We start from the raw sequence: 16,676 nt of genomic DNA on the forward strand, positions 1-16,676 counted from the left end.
AAGCCGAGGAGGACCCGTGCCGAGGACATCGTCGCCTCCGGCCCCCGCCGGCCTCACTAACAAGAGAGCTGGGGACCCAGGAGAGAGCAGGGGGGCGAGACGCCGCTGGACCACCCCGGGGCACCGGAGAGACCCAACAGCTAGCAGGTGAGAGCGCCAGTAAGTCCGCAAGGCACCCGGGGAGGCGCGTGGAAGCACCCGACAACACAGGGAACCCCTGGCAGAGACACAAAGGGTGCATATAGACCACCCTGGCACAACGGGCAGAACCCATATCCCTCTGGGAAAGTGGCAACGACCCCAGGGGAAGAGGGGCAGGCGGAGAACAGCATAACGGGCGACCCCCACCCAACCGGAACCGGACCCCACACGGACTCGGTGTACAGGCCACAGATAAAGGACAAGAAGCAGTGCAGTACCCAAGGCCCGCACGGCGAGTATGCCCAATAAGAAGGTGGAGGGGAAAACGAAACAAGTCAGCATGGATAACTTTGCCAAAGCACCAGACAATGGGCAGCCGAATTCGTCGGGGGCAACATTGACTGGGGCCAACACCCCACACCCACCAGACAGAGGCAAAGATGGGCAAATCCTAGAGGCAATCGCCACCCTACAGGCGACGCTTGAGAAGAAAATGGACACGGCCATAGGGGCCCTGAAGGCATCCCTGGAACAAAAATTGGACACAGTCATGGTGGACGTAGGCCTCCTTCGCCAGGACGCGAGAAACCTGGCGGACAGAGTGACAACAGTGGAGCAGCAGGTACAGCAGAACACAGCGGACTCCGCCACCACGAGGTCCCAATTGACGGAGGTGCTCCAGAGGGTCAAGATCCTGGAAAGGAGAGCAGAAGACGCAGAAGGGAGGGCAAGGAGAAATAACATCCGCATAATCGGGGTTCCGGAAGGGGAGGAAGGGAACGACCCCACGGAATATATCGAGAACATGCTCCTACAGGAGGTTGGAGCTGGAACCCTGTCCCAAGGCTTTGTGGTGGAACGGGCACACAGAGCACTGATGCGAAGACCCCAGCCGGGTGCCCCCCCCAGAGCCATGATCGCCAAAATCATGAACTTTAAGGACAGAGAAAAGATACTGGCGTTCTCGGGGGGGGGGGGGGAGATTATCAGAAATTCATCCAAGATTACTATATATCCGGACTACACAATTACAGTCCAAAAACAAAGGGCGCAGTTTGGCCCCACAAAGGAACGCCTCAGAAAAGCAGAGATACGATACATGCTTCTGTTTCCGGCTAAATTGAAGGCGATACACAAGGGGAAGACCCACTTCTTCGAGTCCACGGAAGAGGCAAACACGTGGATGGACGCCCAAGGAATCCCCCAACTGGAGCAGCGGAACGCTAACAGAGGCAGAGCCCAGCCCGGGCGAGAGATCCGCAGATAGTTAGAATCAAGGAAGCCGAGTATCAAACAAATGAGAAGTCAGTAACAGGACAATAAATATGAAGGGAGCAACCAACCCGAACAAACCGCACCAGCCTAGTAGGACGCATCCCCAAGAAGTGCGAATGAGAGTTCAGATGCCAGTTCTAAGGCATCACGCTGCAGCAAGCCGGCCTCACCCAGAGGAGCAAGGCAAGAGAAGCGGCGAGGCCCGAGCAGGGGGAGGGTGGCTGGGCGGTTGTTGTTGTTGTTGTTTTTTAGTTACAGTTCAGGTTATTGATAGACAAGAAGAATTGGAAAATGGCATTGGCATTGGAGGAATGGTTAAAGACTATGATGGGGAAATATCAGCACTCAGTGACTGGAGCAAACCACAGCGAGGATCCAGGAGATGGGGCCTACAAGAGGAGAAGAGAGCGAGCCCCACGCGGGTGACCCCGGTCAGCAGCAGTGCACACGGGAGCGGGGAAATGGGCAAACGAACAGGGCCATGGGAAGATGAGGCCAGGACTGCAAACACCCATGAGCCGGGATGAGCTAACAATAGCAACATGGAACGTGAGAGGCCTTAACGCGTACGTTAAGAGACTGCGAGTCTACGCTTGGCTGAACAAAATGAAGGTCAAGATAGCAATGCTCCAAGAAACGCACTTGACAAGAGAGAAGCAGTCCAAGGTCGATCAAAAATGGGGAGGGCAAATGTATAGTGCCACATATTCCAACTACGCAAGAGAGGTACTGATTTGGATCGCCCCGGGAGTTCCATTCCAACTCATTAAAAAGGAGATTGACCAAGAAGAAAGAACGGTGATAGTGCATGGAAAGCTGGAGAATAGGGAAGTGTGTCTAGTTAACACCTACGCTCCAAATCACGACACGAGAGAGTACTTCAGAAAACTAACACCTAAACTAGCCCAGTACAGAGACACAATGTTCTTCTGGGCCGGGGACTTCAACTGCGCCCTGAACCCGCTTCTGGACCGATCGGACGACAAACTTAAGAGGCCAGCACCACCTGCCAAGGAACTACAGAGGGCACTAGATCACCTGAAGCTGGCGGACGTCTGGAGATAGGTACACGGGGCGAGATGAGGGTACACACACTACAGCGCACCCCACAGAACATTTACACGGATAGATTACATAATCACGGGCACTGAATCACTACACGAATTCACAGGAATTAGCATTAAAGCCCGAACGCTTTCAGACCACGCGCCAATACTGACATCGTGGGCACACACACAGGGGAGAGCTCCAATACCAACGTGGCGACTCCGGGCAGAAGCTCTGGACGAGGGAGAATTCCAAGAACACCTACAGGGGGCAATAGACGATTACTTTGAACACAACACAGGGAGTGTGGAGAGCAATGCCACACTCTGGGATGCGTTCAAGGTGGTATTAAGGGGGGCAGCGATCGGCAAAATGGGCGGTTTAAAGGGAGCGGCCATAGCAGAACTCAGTGACCTAGAAAAGCAGATAGAAATAGAAGAACAGAGGGCGCAGGCAGCGGGGGAGGAGCCGGAGGAACTGATGGAGCTGAGAAGGGGGTGCATAGAACTCTGGGAGAAGTTGGGACGGTTGAATTATGGGAGGTATTTACAAAGGTTACACGCGGAAGGGGACAAACCCAGTAGGCTCCTGGCCTGGCTCACTTGGCAAGAAAATAAGAGGGAACCCATTACAGTGTTAGAAGACGAGACAGGGGAGGAGGTTAGGGGCCAAGAGCACATTAATCATTTATTTGCGGAGTTCTACAAGGAACTATACGCCCCCAACCCGGAGGTAGACTCTGAGGACATAACTGACGCATTAGCAGGAATAAGTTTGCCAAAGTTAACAGAGGAGCAGGCCCAAATGCTTGATGCCCCACTCACAGAGGTAGAGATAGCGGGTATAATAGCAGAGCTCCCTACAGGCAAGTCCCCGGGCCTGGACGGACTCCCAGGAGAGTTCTACAAAAAGTTCAAAGACACTATCACCCCAAGGTTATTGGAGACATATCAAGATGCATATGAAAGTGCACGATTACCGGCTAGCATGTCGGAGTCCATCATCGTCCCGATCCTTAAGCCAGGGAAACTGTCCACAAGGTGCACGGCATACAGGCCTATTTCCCTTATAAACCAGGACGTTAAGATACTAACGGCGGCTTTAGCTGGCCGTCTGAAGCAGGTGATCCCCCACATTGATGCATCCTGATCAAACAGGTTACGTTCCTGGGCGAAGCACATCATGGAACCTCCGTAGACTACACCACGTGATTGACAGAACGAACCACGGACGGGGAGAATGTGCGATAGTGTCTCTTGACGCAGACAAAGCATTCGATTCGGTGAATTGGGGGTGGATGGTGAGGGTCCTCGCCCACTTCGGCATTGGCGAAGGGTTCCTCAGATGGATCAGGCTACTGTATGGTGAGCCCAGAGCCAGGGTAAAGACAGGGAGACATATCTCAAAGGAATGGAGGATCTATAGAGGAACGAACAAGGGTGCCCACTATCACCAATGTTATATATCTTGGCCCTGGAACCACTGGCGGTCTTCCTTAGAGCAGAATACAGAGACACGGGGATTGAAGTGGACGGGGTGCTCCATCAAATCTCGCTGTATGCGGACGATATGTTATTGTTCGTAGAAAACCCCCGCACTAACCTGCCCTGCCTCTTGGAAGCAATAGGAGCATACACCAGACTCTCAGGTATAGCAATAAACAAAGAGAAGTCCCTGATCTTCCCCCTGGCGAATCTGAGACGGGCCCCCCCCCCGGAGCGACTCCCAGACGTGGGCCTAGCGTGGGCGCCACAATCCTTCAAATATTTTGGGATAGAGGTCCACCATGACTTCGCAGACACTCACCGACATAATACGCAAGCAGCCCTGGACACAACACGAAAATGCATGGCCTTCTGGAGAACACTCCCATTGGGGATGATAGGCAGGGCCGCTCTCTTGAAAATGGTAGTACTTCCACGCCTGTTATACTTTTTCACCAACATCCCATACAGCATCCCTAGGACATTCTTCACGAACCTAAACACAATAACAAGGAACTACCTATGGGCAGGGGGGAGAAAAAGGATTGCAATGAGGACTCTACAGAGAGATTATGAGGGAGGAGGCATTCGACTTCCGGACTTCGAAAGGTATTATCTAGCAGGGCAGTTAAAATTTGTGGTCAAATGGCTAGGGGAGGATGAAACAATGGACAAAACTAACTTCCAGCCCCCACTGAAAACACACTACCTGAGGGAAATACCGTGGCTGGACAAACCCCTGCTCAGGACTCTACCGTACATGCTCAATCGCGCAGTGAGATTGTGGTGGAGAGCATGGAAACTGCAGGGGACGAAGGACCCCTACTCAGCACAAATACCCCTGGCGGGCCTGGTGGGTACGGACATGAGTTTGCTGGCAGCGTTCCGTGCACAATGGGAAGCCAAGGGGGTAGCGCAAATCGGAGATATGAGAAGAGAGGGGAGATGGGCAGACTTCCAAGAAATGATGGAAGAATACGATATACACGAGGGCCAATTCATCCTGTATAACAGACTAATCCTCAGAATTAAAGATAGATGGCCAGAATGGGAAGACCAAGAAGAACCAGCAGGTGCATTGGATATGTGGTATGACATTTCAGAGGGGACACACACGACCTCCAGACTATACGAGCAAATGCTGAGACCCCACACAGAACAAGAGCTGAAGAAGAGGAAACTGACGAGGAGTATCCGGAGGAAGCTGGGGGATACCAGAGCGCCCAGGACAGGGACACACAAGGGACGGAAGAATAGACAACATTGTATGGACATCGAGGCAGCCAGCGGAAGCAGCCACAGGCAGGGAAGACAAGCTCTTGGACACTTCAGGATGATGACCCCACGGCAGAATCCGCCGAAAAGCCAAAATGCCAGCTGAATGTTTGAATGTTTGTATGTTGTATGTATATGTTGTTAATTGGAAAATAAAAGAAATTAAAAAAAAAAAAGTAGGACTAGTTTCACAGTTGAAGCTGTAGTCCTACTTCTATGTTGGTGGCCTGTCCCATTTTTTTATTTTCAAAATATGTTCACCATAATAATGGGGAATATCAAAGGGAATGGTAGAGCTAATTTGATTGGCTCTGCTGCTAGAGGGGAACAGTGGGACACGCACATGAGGGCATGGAATTTTCATCTTTGATATCCTAAGGATATCCTAAGGATTGGTCGCTTACAACTACATTCGTGACATGGCACAGAGGCACTTAACATTCCTGGATTGACTGTGTTTTCGTGTCTCTTAATTTAATTCCCCTCTGCTCTCTTCTATCTGCTGAAAGACTCAATTTTAGTGATCACTCTGTGGTGACGTCGTCACGCTATGCCCGGGCGGAATACCTGTGTGTGCCCATCTGAGTGGGCCCCGGGGCTACCGAAATGCAAGGCTGGGTGGCCGTATTACAATGGCGACGAGGAGGTTGCTTTCCCGACTCCACATGCTACATCAGCTAAGCTGACCGAGGTGTCTGGAAACGTTTGTTCTGCTTGACAGCTGTGCTGGCACATGACGGGAAGGTGAGACAGGCCCTGTAACGCCGGCAAGAAGGCGGTTACGGCTTCCCAGCCAGGGAAGTGACTGTGCGCTTCAGGACATTTTTTTGAGAAACTGAGGGTGCGCATTCAAAAAGAAAAGTGACTTGAAAGACAAGCTGGAAGAGGCAGCCAAGATGTGCAGGGTCGGTGGATGGATGTGAGATCGAGGTGTTGAAAGACACAGGCGCGCCTGTGAGTGTAATGGCTGTGGATCACTATGAGGGGCTGCCAGGCGCACCGCCCTTAGTACGGACGAAAGTGAGAATCTTCATCTTTGGTGGCAAACAGCCGCTGCCGCTAAAAGGGGCTTTTGCCGCGAGAGTGAGCCATGGGTCAACCACATCAAGTTCAGATTTTTCATCACCAACGTCAGCAAAAACACTCTATTAAGTTGTGCTGAGGCCCTGAAGATTGTTAGCTTCACGTAAGGGGTCTACATGGAGGACATTCACGAGCTACTGCAGAAGTTTGAAGAGATGTGTGTGTGTGTGTGTGTGTGTCTGTGGGTAAACTGATAGGTGATCCAGTAAAACTGCATATTAATGAGTCCATCCGCCCGTTGGCACTTAAGCAATGGAGGGTCACGTTTTTTCTTGGGGACCAGGTTGACAAGGAGATAGAATGCCTAGTGGAGATGGACATCATCGAGACAGTAGAGGGGCCAACCCCATGGGTGTCACCGACAGTAGTGGCAAGGAAGCCGAAACAGCCGGAGTCAGTTTGTATTTGTGTAGACTTGCATCTACCCAACAAGGCCATCAAGCGGTAAAGGGACCTCACACCCACTCTGGATGACATCATTGCAGAATTACAAGGGGCAAGGTTCTTCTCCAAACTGGACCTGAGGGTGGGATATCATCAGGTGGTCCTGCACCCCCAGTCGCGATCCATCACAACCTTTACAACATACAAGGGCTTGTACAGATACAAGCGGCTCAGTTTTGGTGCATCATCGGCTGCTGAGGTCTTCCAAGATATCATACGTGGGGTGCTGGCCGACCTGGCCAGAGTGATCAACATTAGTGATGACATTTTGGTGTTCGCCGTGTCCAAGTCTGAACACATGTAGAGGCTGGAGAATACACTGGAGAGAATCCAGTCATTGGAGTTAACACAATATGTGAATTTTTCAAGGAGAGGGTTGAGTTCTTCGGCTTTGTGTTTCAGCAGGGAGGTGTATCGCCAGATCCCAGGAAAGTAAAGGCCATGAAGGATGCAATACCAACAGATTCGGTCACGGAGGTGAGTAGTTTCCTTGGGATGGTGACATACTGCGGGCGATTTATTAGGAATATAGCGACGCTGTCAGAGCCACTGCGAAATCTGACAAAAAAAAGAGTGTTCATGGCAGTGGGTCCCACTGGTACATAATGCATTTGAGGAGATCAAGTCAACCCTCACGGCTGCAAGCACTATGGCATTTTTGAACCCTGACATGGTGTCAGAGATCGTGGTGGATACAAGCCCGTTTGGACTTGGAGCGGTGCTGCCCCAGCAGAACTCGGAGGGTGATTACCAGCCAGTGGCATTCACAAGCAGAGCCTTGATGGACACAGCACAGTGGTTTTCCCAGATTGAGCGGGAAGCACTGGCGGTACATGCACTTCAGGCTCTGTGTGTTGGGGAGACTGGTGACAGTGGTGACCGACCATAAACCGTGGTTACCAGTCATGGCGGGGTCATCATTGAAGCAAAGTCTGGGAATGGAGAGATGGAAGTCGCGGAATTTGTCAGGCTGGTGATGGAGTCCAATGTTCCGAATTCCATATGTTTTTAGGAGCTGGCGGATATCTGCGCTGAAGACAAATGTTTTTGCCTATTTTGGGGAGCTCTCAACAAAGGAGACTGGAAGTGGGCCCTGATGGGGCAGGACAAGCACACACAGGAAATGTGCAGCTGTGGAAGGTGAGGAATGAGCTGTCCTTCACGGAATCGGGGCTGCTGTTGAGAGGCCAGAAGATGGCCGTGCCATCGGCGCTGGTTGCCAACGTCATATCACTGGAGCCTCAAGGGCATTGGGGGTCAGTCAAAACCAATTCCCGGGTTGAGGATGAAAGTGTGGTTCCCCAATATAGAACTGCTGGTGGCAGAGTTGGTCAGGAATTGTGTGTGGTGTCAGGCTTCAACCCCTGTGCCGAGAGAACCCCAAATCGAGTCGATGCAAAGGGGGACCGATGCGCGGAAAGTGGTGCACATGGATTTTGGTTCAATAGGGAGAGATGTGCATTTCCTAGTGGCCATTGATGAATGGAGCAGTTATCCTGAGGTGGAGTTCATCGAGTCGACATCATTTGAAAACATCATGCCGGTGGTGAAGATGTTTGCGTCTCATGGGTTCCCGGAGGAGGTGTGCACCGACAATGGTCTTCCTTTTCAAGAGAATAGTTTTGCAAGTTTCCTGAAGGAGTGCAGAGTCAAACACAGGAAGATATATCCATTGTAGCCCAGAGCAAATGGGGAGGCTGAACGCTTCATGTGGACACTGAACAAAGTGTTCCGGATTGCCAATGGGCAGGGGCAGTCTTTGTGTCGAGTCCTATATCAATCCCTGAGAGAGTACAGAGCCACCCCACACTGCACCATAGGACAGAGACACTATGTGGGTGATTGATGATGAGCAGGTGGCCGAAGATTGAAGAAGGTGAAATGAGAGGGAGCACATCAGGAGAAAACTGCAACTACCAGACATATCATTGACCGATGAGGTGCTGGTCAGGAACCGGCACCCGGAAGGCAAGATCTCGCTGCCCTATGACCTGCAGCCACTGGATGTCGTAGGTGTAAAAGGGTCCATGGTGACTGCATCCGATAGGAGGAAGACGGTGACCCCGAACTCCAGTTTCTTTGAGAGGTTTAGTGGCAGCCGGTGCAGAGTGAGATGGACCCATACCCTGATCAAGACTGGAGCACGTCAGAACCGACTGAATTTGTTTTCCCACTATGTCATCGTGAACAACTTTCTGTTCGATGGGTCAAAATTGAAAATACTGATCTATACCAATTAATGGAAGCTTAAGACGATGTATAGGGTGGTCTAGGACTCAAGGTTAGACAGGGTCCCCTCCTTGCATTACTTGGGGTTTTGTTTATCAAATATGCTACAATATATGACTATAAGGCCAAGTTAAGATGTATGACTCAACCCATAGTGGCTCAAATTAAAAGAATATATGCCAGATTATGACGTTTTTCACTTATACCTCTCTTGCTCTTTGACCTTGCTAAGGTTGAACTTACTATCAACTAGCGTTTACATGGTTCTCTGCTGGGTATGGAATTACCTTAATACTGTGCAAGGTATTATTTGGAAGCGGCTTCTCAATTTATCTCTTTCCATCCCTAATTCCATTATCATGCATGAATTTGGTCTAATCTCACTGGAGTCCAAGATCGTCTGGAAACAATTATGAATATATTCGAAAATGCTATTGCATCCCTAAATTCATCCACTTTACATACATTTAGGGGCAAATCTTAATACACGGTTTGTTTCTTCTATTAACAATTTCAAGGATCATATGTGTGATATTTTGCCAAAAATCGAATCTGATTCAGATGAATTGATAAACAACCTGACAAAAACAAACAGAAGAGTTAAATGCAACTGTCTGGCAGAGGACCATCGAAATCCTGGGCATGTATAAAGAGTATGTCGTTGTGATAAGAAGATATCCACTCTCTAGATATGTTTGCCTATTCCCATGTAGTAGGGCAAGATCTTTATACATGCGGTTTAAATTAAACCAATTGCCGACTCTTGACTCTAAAGGACCAAGATTGGCCCTAACGTTTTCGGTAAGGTTTTGCAGATTGTGTCTTAATAAGGAAGAATTGGAAACACTGAAACATCTGATATTATATTGCCCGATGACCTCCAATTTAAGACACCTGCATTTTGACTCCTTTATATATGGCAATTGTGTGTACGCAGAGTTGTCAGTGTGGACACGATTGAGTGCCGCTCTGCTTTTTGCACTGTATAGATTTCTGACTGGGCTCTTTAAATTATTACACACACAGATTTGAACGGGCAGTTTCTGGTGGTAAATTGGTTGCTATAACTATGGATCATGAAAAGTACATCATTTTTAAATGTCTAATTGAATTTTAAGTGGAATAAGTTATTTTAGGGAATCATGTATGTACCTGGTCTGGTTTTATTCCCCGTATGTGAATGATTTTGTATTTTCTCTTTTCTTTTCTCTTATTTGTTTGTTTTGCCTGGTATTTTGGGAAAGGTTTCATTTTGTAAACCAAACCACAAATACAAAAAAAATACATAAATGCTTGTCTCATTAAATAAGAGCTCTCATCTTGGCCTATGTCATGCCTCATTGAGTGCTGTTTTTTTAAGTGAAATCTGGCGGGTGTAATCCTGTATTCACAAAAGGGAAAAGCAAAACTACGAGTCTCAAAATGCAATGGACAAAGGCAGGATCGGATTGGATTTAAGCTCTTATTTCACAGAGGACCCATAAGACCTGCCATTGAAACTTTTAACTGTGCTGAGATAGAACACCAACTATTATCTCAATTAGTTACTAGCATTTTAATTCTTAATGCACATTGGTGCAAGGATATGTGGAAGTGTTGCAGGTCACAAGTCATGGGTTGGCAAAGCATAACCGTCCATAATAAGCGTAGCAAGCCCTGGTTTTAGTCATTGCATGCCGATACGTGTATTTGCTACAAGTCACAGAAAGCAAATGAAAACGTGACCAGTTGAGGTTCTCATGCATAATATGGAATACTTTGAGGGCTCTTCTGAATTGTGAGAACACATTTCACAAAGCTATTGCAGGTACCCAAAATGTCATATACCATACATCAAACAATACAAATGGAGGAATGTACCCTTTGCTGTAGTGTAGAATGTTCTTAGGCACAGCACATTTCAACACATCAGCCCCAGCTCCACTGTGAGCCTGAAGGTGATGGCCTGGGACTTATTGGACTGGTGATGAAAGGCCTTTAAAAGGCCTAATTTGCACTACAACTCATACTTACGGTCTATTCAGATCCCGGAATAGATGATGTGGCCACCTGCCCATACGATTCACTTCCTAAACTGCAACACGAACCAGCTACGTATAGCACTCCCTCCATATATGGATCCCCTCACACACACACACACACCCCAATATACATTGAGTCAACATTACGTAAAGCCATATCTCAAACCGCACATACCCCACTCCAATAAATGCATCTTTATATCATACACCACACAGATGGTTTTATTGGGCAGGAAGAGAACGCTCTTTAAGGAGCCCCTGGAGGACCAATGGCCCTCAAATGACTGAATACCACGCGGCATGATGTTCTAAAGTATGACTTCCAGAGCGGCTCTACACAATGCATCTTGAACTCTAGTTGACAGAGCTGGGGTGGAGAGCAGGAGTAGAGGTTGCTGCTAGGGTCATGTTGATGGAACTTCCGGCGATTACATTTTGTTGATAAATGATGCAGAGAGACTTTTAGCAAATGAAGGTGTGGCGTATTGACAACATATAATCACTGCAGCCCAGCTGGAGAGCCAGGTGTGCCTAGGCATTCTGCAACAGCTGGAGACAGATGTAGAGTTTTATTATGAATGTGGCGGTAATGGTAAAAACATGTGATAATTTAAATACTTAAAAAACAATTCACACTTGAGTGAGTCAAACATGCAAATGATTCCCTGATCTGTATCTTTGTTCTAATCTTTTGTTCATTCACATTCAAATCTTTAGAAAACTAGCAATTAGGGTATTGGTTCATACAACACTTGACCCAAAAGTGTTAAGGCACTAAATTACATTTTCCACAGATGAAACACAATCAACCCATTCATGAGTTTGCATATAATACATTGTACTACTTATTTTGTTTGCCCACCTTATGCGGACAGAACAATTTTCCAAGAATGTTTTAGATAACATTGCATTTCCTACCTATACGAAGGAAAATAATATTTCCTATCAGTTACATAAAAACTATTATGACAATATAATACTTTTAGCCGATACGTGTTTCACACACTGGTGTAGCTGTAGTTTATCACCACTGACATGAGCTTCTTCAGGGCTAGTGCAAATTACAAAACCTTCACTAGTTGATCACAATATAGGCAACATGTTTCTAGCAAATACACTGCATACACGTGGAGAGGTGAGAGCTTGATACTTCACTCTCAAACTTACAAGATGACAAATCACCCAATGGAAGGGTTCCAACAGGAATTTTTAAAGGGGTAGTTCACTCAAAAATATTATTGGCTAAAAAGATGGCCCATAATCAAAAATATATATAAAAAATATTATTAAACAAGTCCCTACGTAAAGTTTTGAGCAAATGAGGTTCAAACTCAAAAAATTTTAAGCACTAGGAGGCATCCATTTTGTGAAATGGATGAGCCTCCAACGTTGCAAAGGAAGTATTGGCAGAGAGAGACTCTCCAATATTAAAAGCTTTGGAAACCATAATAGAATAAAAAAATAGTGATTGGAGACAAATACATTGAAAGTGACGCGAGTACGGTGGAGTGTTAATGCAGTTGGATTGAAGAATTGTGCTCTGATACTTGTCTCTGCCACTTGGATTAAAATAGCCTATTCGTATCATTTAACACTCCTCGTGGATTTTATTCAGTGAAACAATCGACTAGCAAGCCTGGGAGCGTCCTGCTCGGCTAGCCCCGTCTTGGTCTGCCTTTCAAAAACCTGCCGCCTGCGCAAAGAGTTTGAATTCAGGGCCAATTAATAGCGCTTGGACTCTACTTGTAAATTCTGTAGAAATGGAGATTATAAGGAAAATTAGCTCCTCAACGGCCCCTAGCTCAAATGTGTTGTCCAATGTGTTATTTAAAGGTCACCCTGATTTATGGGCTGAAATTCTGGCTATTTTATTTGAGCCGATTGTTTCTCTTTACCGGTTTCCCTCTTCTTGGTCTACAGCCTTTGTCCTGCCTATTTTTAAAAAAGGGGTGGAGATCCGACCCATTAAATTATCGACCTATTGCCATCTTTGATGCCGACAGCAAGGTTTTTTCGGCCTTGCTGTTGGTGCATCTTGCGAATTGTCAGTTGAAGTTTGGCGCATCTCGAAGTGGCAGACTGGGTTTGGCAAGCACTTGGGTACTTCTACTAATGGTTTTGTTCTAAAATGTGCCACGAATCAGGCCTGGTCCTCTAAGTATGACTCTATTTTTCTGGCTACTATTGATTTTTTGGCTGCTTTTAACATGGTCGATCCGGCCATTCTGTGGACCATACTAAATAATTGGGGAATCCCGGATGGGTTGTTGCGTCTCATCATTGGTCTCTATGAAGGCTTCAATGTTAAAGTCTGATTGGATCAACGGGGCTCTCTTTCGCGTAAGATTCAGATGTACTGGGGTGTAAGGCAGGGATATGTGTTGGCGCCTACCCTTTATAACCTGTATATGTCGGATGCAGGTGAGTCCTTAGTTTCCGCTGCTTTTGTATCCCCTAAAATCTGTCATTTGAAAGTTACATGGATGGCTTATACAGATGATTTTCTCCTCTTTGACTGTACACAGTTAGGCTTACAGCGCCTGATTCCTACCCACTTCGGAAAGTTTTATTTGGGAAAAGCTATTGAGAATACCAAATTGTACTCCTCTTGCCGTGATCCAGTAGGGGCTGGATAACTACTGTGTTAAAGCTAGGGCTAGTTGGACATTTTTGTACTTTTATTATAACATTTTAAATCCGCCTAAAGAGTCCCTGTATGTGGATCTTAGTCTTATTTTAGATAAAGAGGGGGATCGCCTGGCCAATCATTTTTTAAATTTCTGCAGAATCTTTTAAAACAAATTGGGTCGTCCGTCATTGAATTGGCCTCAAATTTGGGGAAGGTTAAATCACAAATATTTCATCATGACTGGGCTCTTACCATAGATAAGATGCATGCTTACCAAGTCACTTAAGTGCCGACTATAATAAAGCTGAGAATTCCTACTCCATATCCAATAATGCACCCCCACATCAGATTCAGAGGTAATTTTCTGTGCTTTGGCTGGAATGTATTACCAACTAGGGAGGTTTTAATTTGTTATGGGCAGTTACATCCTGAGTTTAGTATGTGTAGGTTCCTTCCAGGACAGGAAGGAAACTGAAACACAGGCATTTAATTACATCTTGTCCTGCATTGACAGTGAATAAACTCTTCTATTTTAATAGAGATGTACATTCATTTTCTTTGTGTAATCATGAGTCTGTGTGGCATCTATGTCTTTCAGGTAGAACTACTGCCATTGTGATTGCGGTGACGAACTAATTTGATTCTTTGTTGGTAAATCATTCGGTATAGGCACAACACATCATTTTATTTCTAATAAACTGTGCACTTCTGTTGTACTATGGTAGTGGAATTATACATTTATGCTATTATCTTAATAAAAGTGTACATTGTTTGTTTTTAACATTGGTCTTATTGTGTTTGTGTATTTCTTTTTTTTTTGCTTTTTAAGTTGTCTTTTTTTATATATGGAATGTGGATATATGTATTGAAAATGTGTTGCAAGTTATTTATTACCCATATAACAATAAAAATAAAAAATAAAACATTGAACGTTATGTGGTTGAAAAAAACAGAACATTTTGCTTCCTATATAAGATTTTTCATATAAAATATAACCGTTAAAATGTTACAATATTTTCAGTTTGTAGTGGGTTGGAAGGTTTAGAATTAATCGTAACGCCTGGCATTGCTCTGGGCAACCCTCCAGACCAGCGTTCTTTGCCTGCCAAGCTATATGCAAATCAGGCTTGGTTCCACCCCAAAAGGGTCAGTCCAGCACAAACTACTTGGTCATATCCCTTCTGCGTGAGACCACAAGCATCCCCAGACATGTTTCAGCCTCATTGGGCCTTATCAGTGAGGAGTAACTTGGGACTCTAGGGCCAGCAGGCACGGGACCCATGTCTGTGCATATCTGTCCCACTCAGGGTATCTAAGCAAAACAATAGAGGTGATGGCTGGAAGGTTTAGAATTAATCTTAACCTCTGGCATTGCTGTGGGCAACCCTCCAGACCATCGTTCTTCACCTGCAAAGCCATTACAAAAGGGGAAAGATCATATGCAAGCCTGGTCCCACCCCAACATACTTAGGTACTGCCATTAAGTGTTGGGTGCTTCAGCATTAAGGCAGGTTCTACTAACTAAATTTTAAATAAAATGTAATGTAGCACAAACGTGTAAAAACATTCAGCATAGAAAAAAGAAACTTTCACCAACTCTTTCCCCATCCTACACAGTTGCACATGACACAGCTGTCACCATGAAACCCCCTTTCTTCATCTTCTTCATCACTGAGAGGCTGCCAAAATAAAAGCCCTGGCAGATAGCTAACGTTCTCTGTTGTCAGACCTAAAAGACAGTGAGCTAGTCCAGTCTTGGGGAAACACCAGCTCTGACCCTTTTATGGCTATCCTCCCTATCTAGACCCCCCCTCCTCCCACGCCATTCCAAGAAGTATGCTACCACTCTCTTGTCTCCGCTAATGGTAGGGTCTTAGAGCCAGGCCACACCACCAGGTAGGATGACAACCTGGCATATATTCTGGGCAGTGACGACAAGAATTCGGGATAAAACATCACATTTATGGGTGTATTCTAAATGAAGCACACACACCAAAAATACATCTAAGTGTACGAGTTGAAGAAATTCCTCTGGCACGTTTATTCGTATTACATTAAAAGCTCATCATCACTTTACATCTATACTAGAGGACATTTTATGGTTGAAACAGCCAAGAACTTTAGTGGCATCTGAGCATTTTACTTTTACTGGAGGGGCAAATGATATGATATGATAGGTTATTTATAACACGCTTAATACCCAGAGGTTTCCAAGTGCGGACCCAGGGATCGAACCTCTGTTGCTCCGTATCGTCTTGCTTCCAAGGTGAGCCTGTTGCCACTGAGCAATATTTGCACGTAATGGGTGCAAGCAACTGCGTTTAGTAAGGGAACCTGAAACTAAATGAGTGGGGTCTCCCTCCACCATAGCCCTGACTTCGCTAAAACCCAAGGTGGTCATTCGAGTTCGTAGCCCCCACTGTCTAAAGTCTATCTGGCTAGGGCTGAGGACCTAATGGCCTTATCTGTCTTACTCTCTCTGGGAGTTAGAGGTGGATTCTAACCTGGGGTCCCACAAGAAGAATGATCTAAGGCAGTGGTGCCTTCAAAAGAATCCAGGTTGCATGCAATCTTTGCCTCTGATGCTCTGGTATTCGTCTCCCTGGTGTTTTATTCTTCCTTTCACTATCTTCTACTCTCCTCCCTTCTCTTCCTCCCACTCCTCTTTACTCTTTCTGTCTCACTGATATTCTTCTTTATACTGCTACTCTCTCTCTTTCCGACTGTTATTTTCCACTCTATTTTCTATTACTCTACCCTCCCTCTACTCTCCACTCTACTACACTATCCTCCTCCTCCTACTCTCTACTACACTATCCTCCCTCTGCGCTACAATCCACTGCCACCTTCTCCCACAGTCATCCTCCTTTCAGTCTCCCAGGCACCTTGCTCAATCAATCCCACTAACTCCCCTACTCTCTCACTTAGTCTCATTTGCTCACTTTTCACACACTCTCACACCCAGGTACCACTTTCTCGTACAAACCCAAACCTCAGCTTGCAGGCACTCTCTGTAATCCTCTTCCATGCTCCACTCACCGCTCTTTT

The 16,676-nt window shown here is 46.4% G+C and overlaps 1 protein-coding gene across 3 annotated transcripts in view; it reads left to right on the forward strand.

Moving 5' to 3' along the window:
* CCDC169 (coiled-coil domain containing 169) overlaps window positions 1-16,676 on the forward strand; it is a 474,842-nt gene that overhangs the window by 206,662 nt on the left and 251,504 nt on the right. The gene's annotated exons all lie outside the window — the stretch shown is intronic.

Source organism: Ambystoma mexicanum, chromosome 7q (genome assembly GCF_040938575.1).
Source record: "Ambystoma mexicanum isolate Mex_15411 chromosome 7q, UKY_AmexF1_1, whole genome shotgun sequence".
Classification (NCBI taxonomy): domain Eukaryota; kingdom Metazoa; phylum Chordata; class Amphibia; order Caudata; family Ambystomatidae; genus Ambystoma; species Ambystoma mexicanum.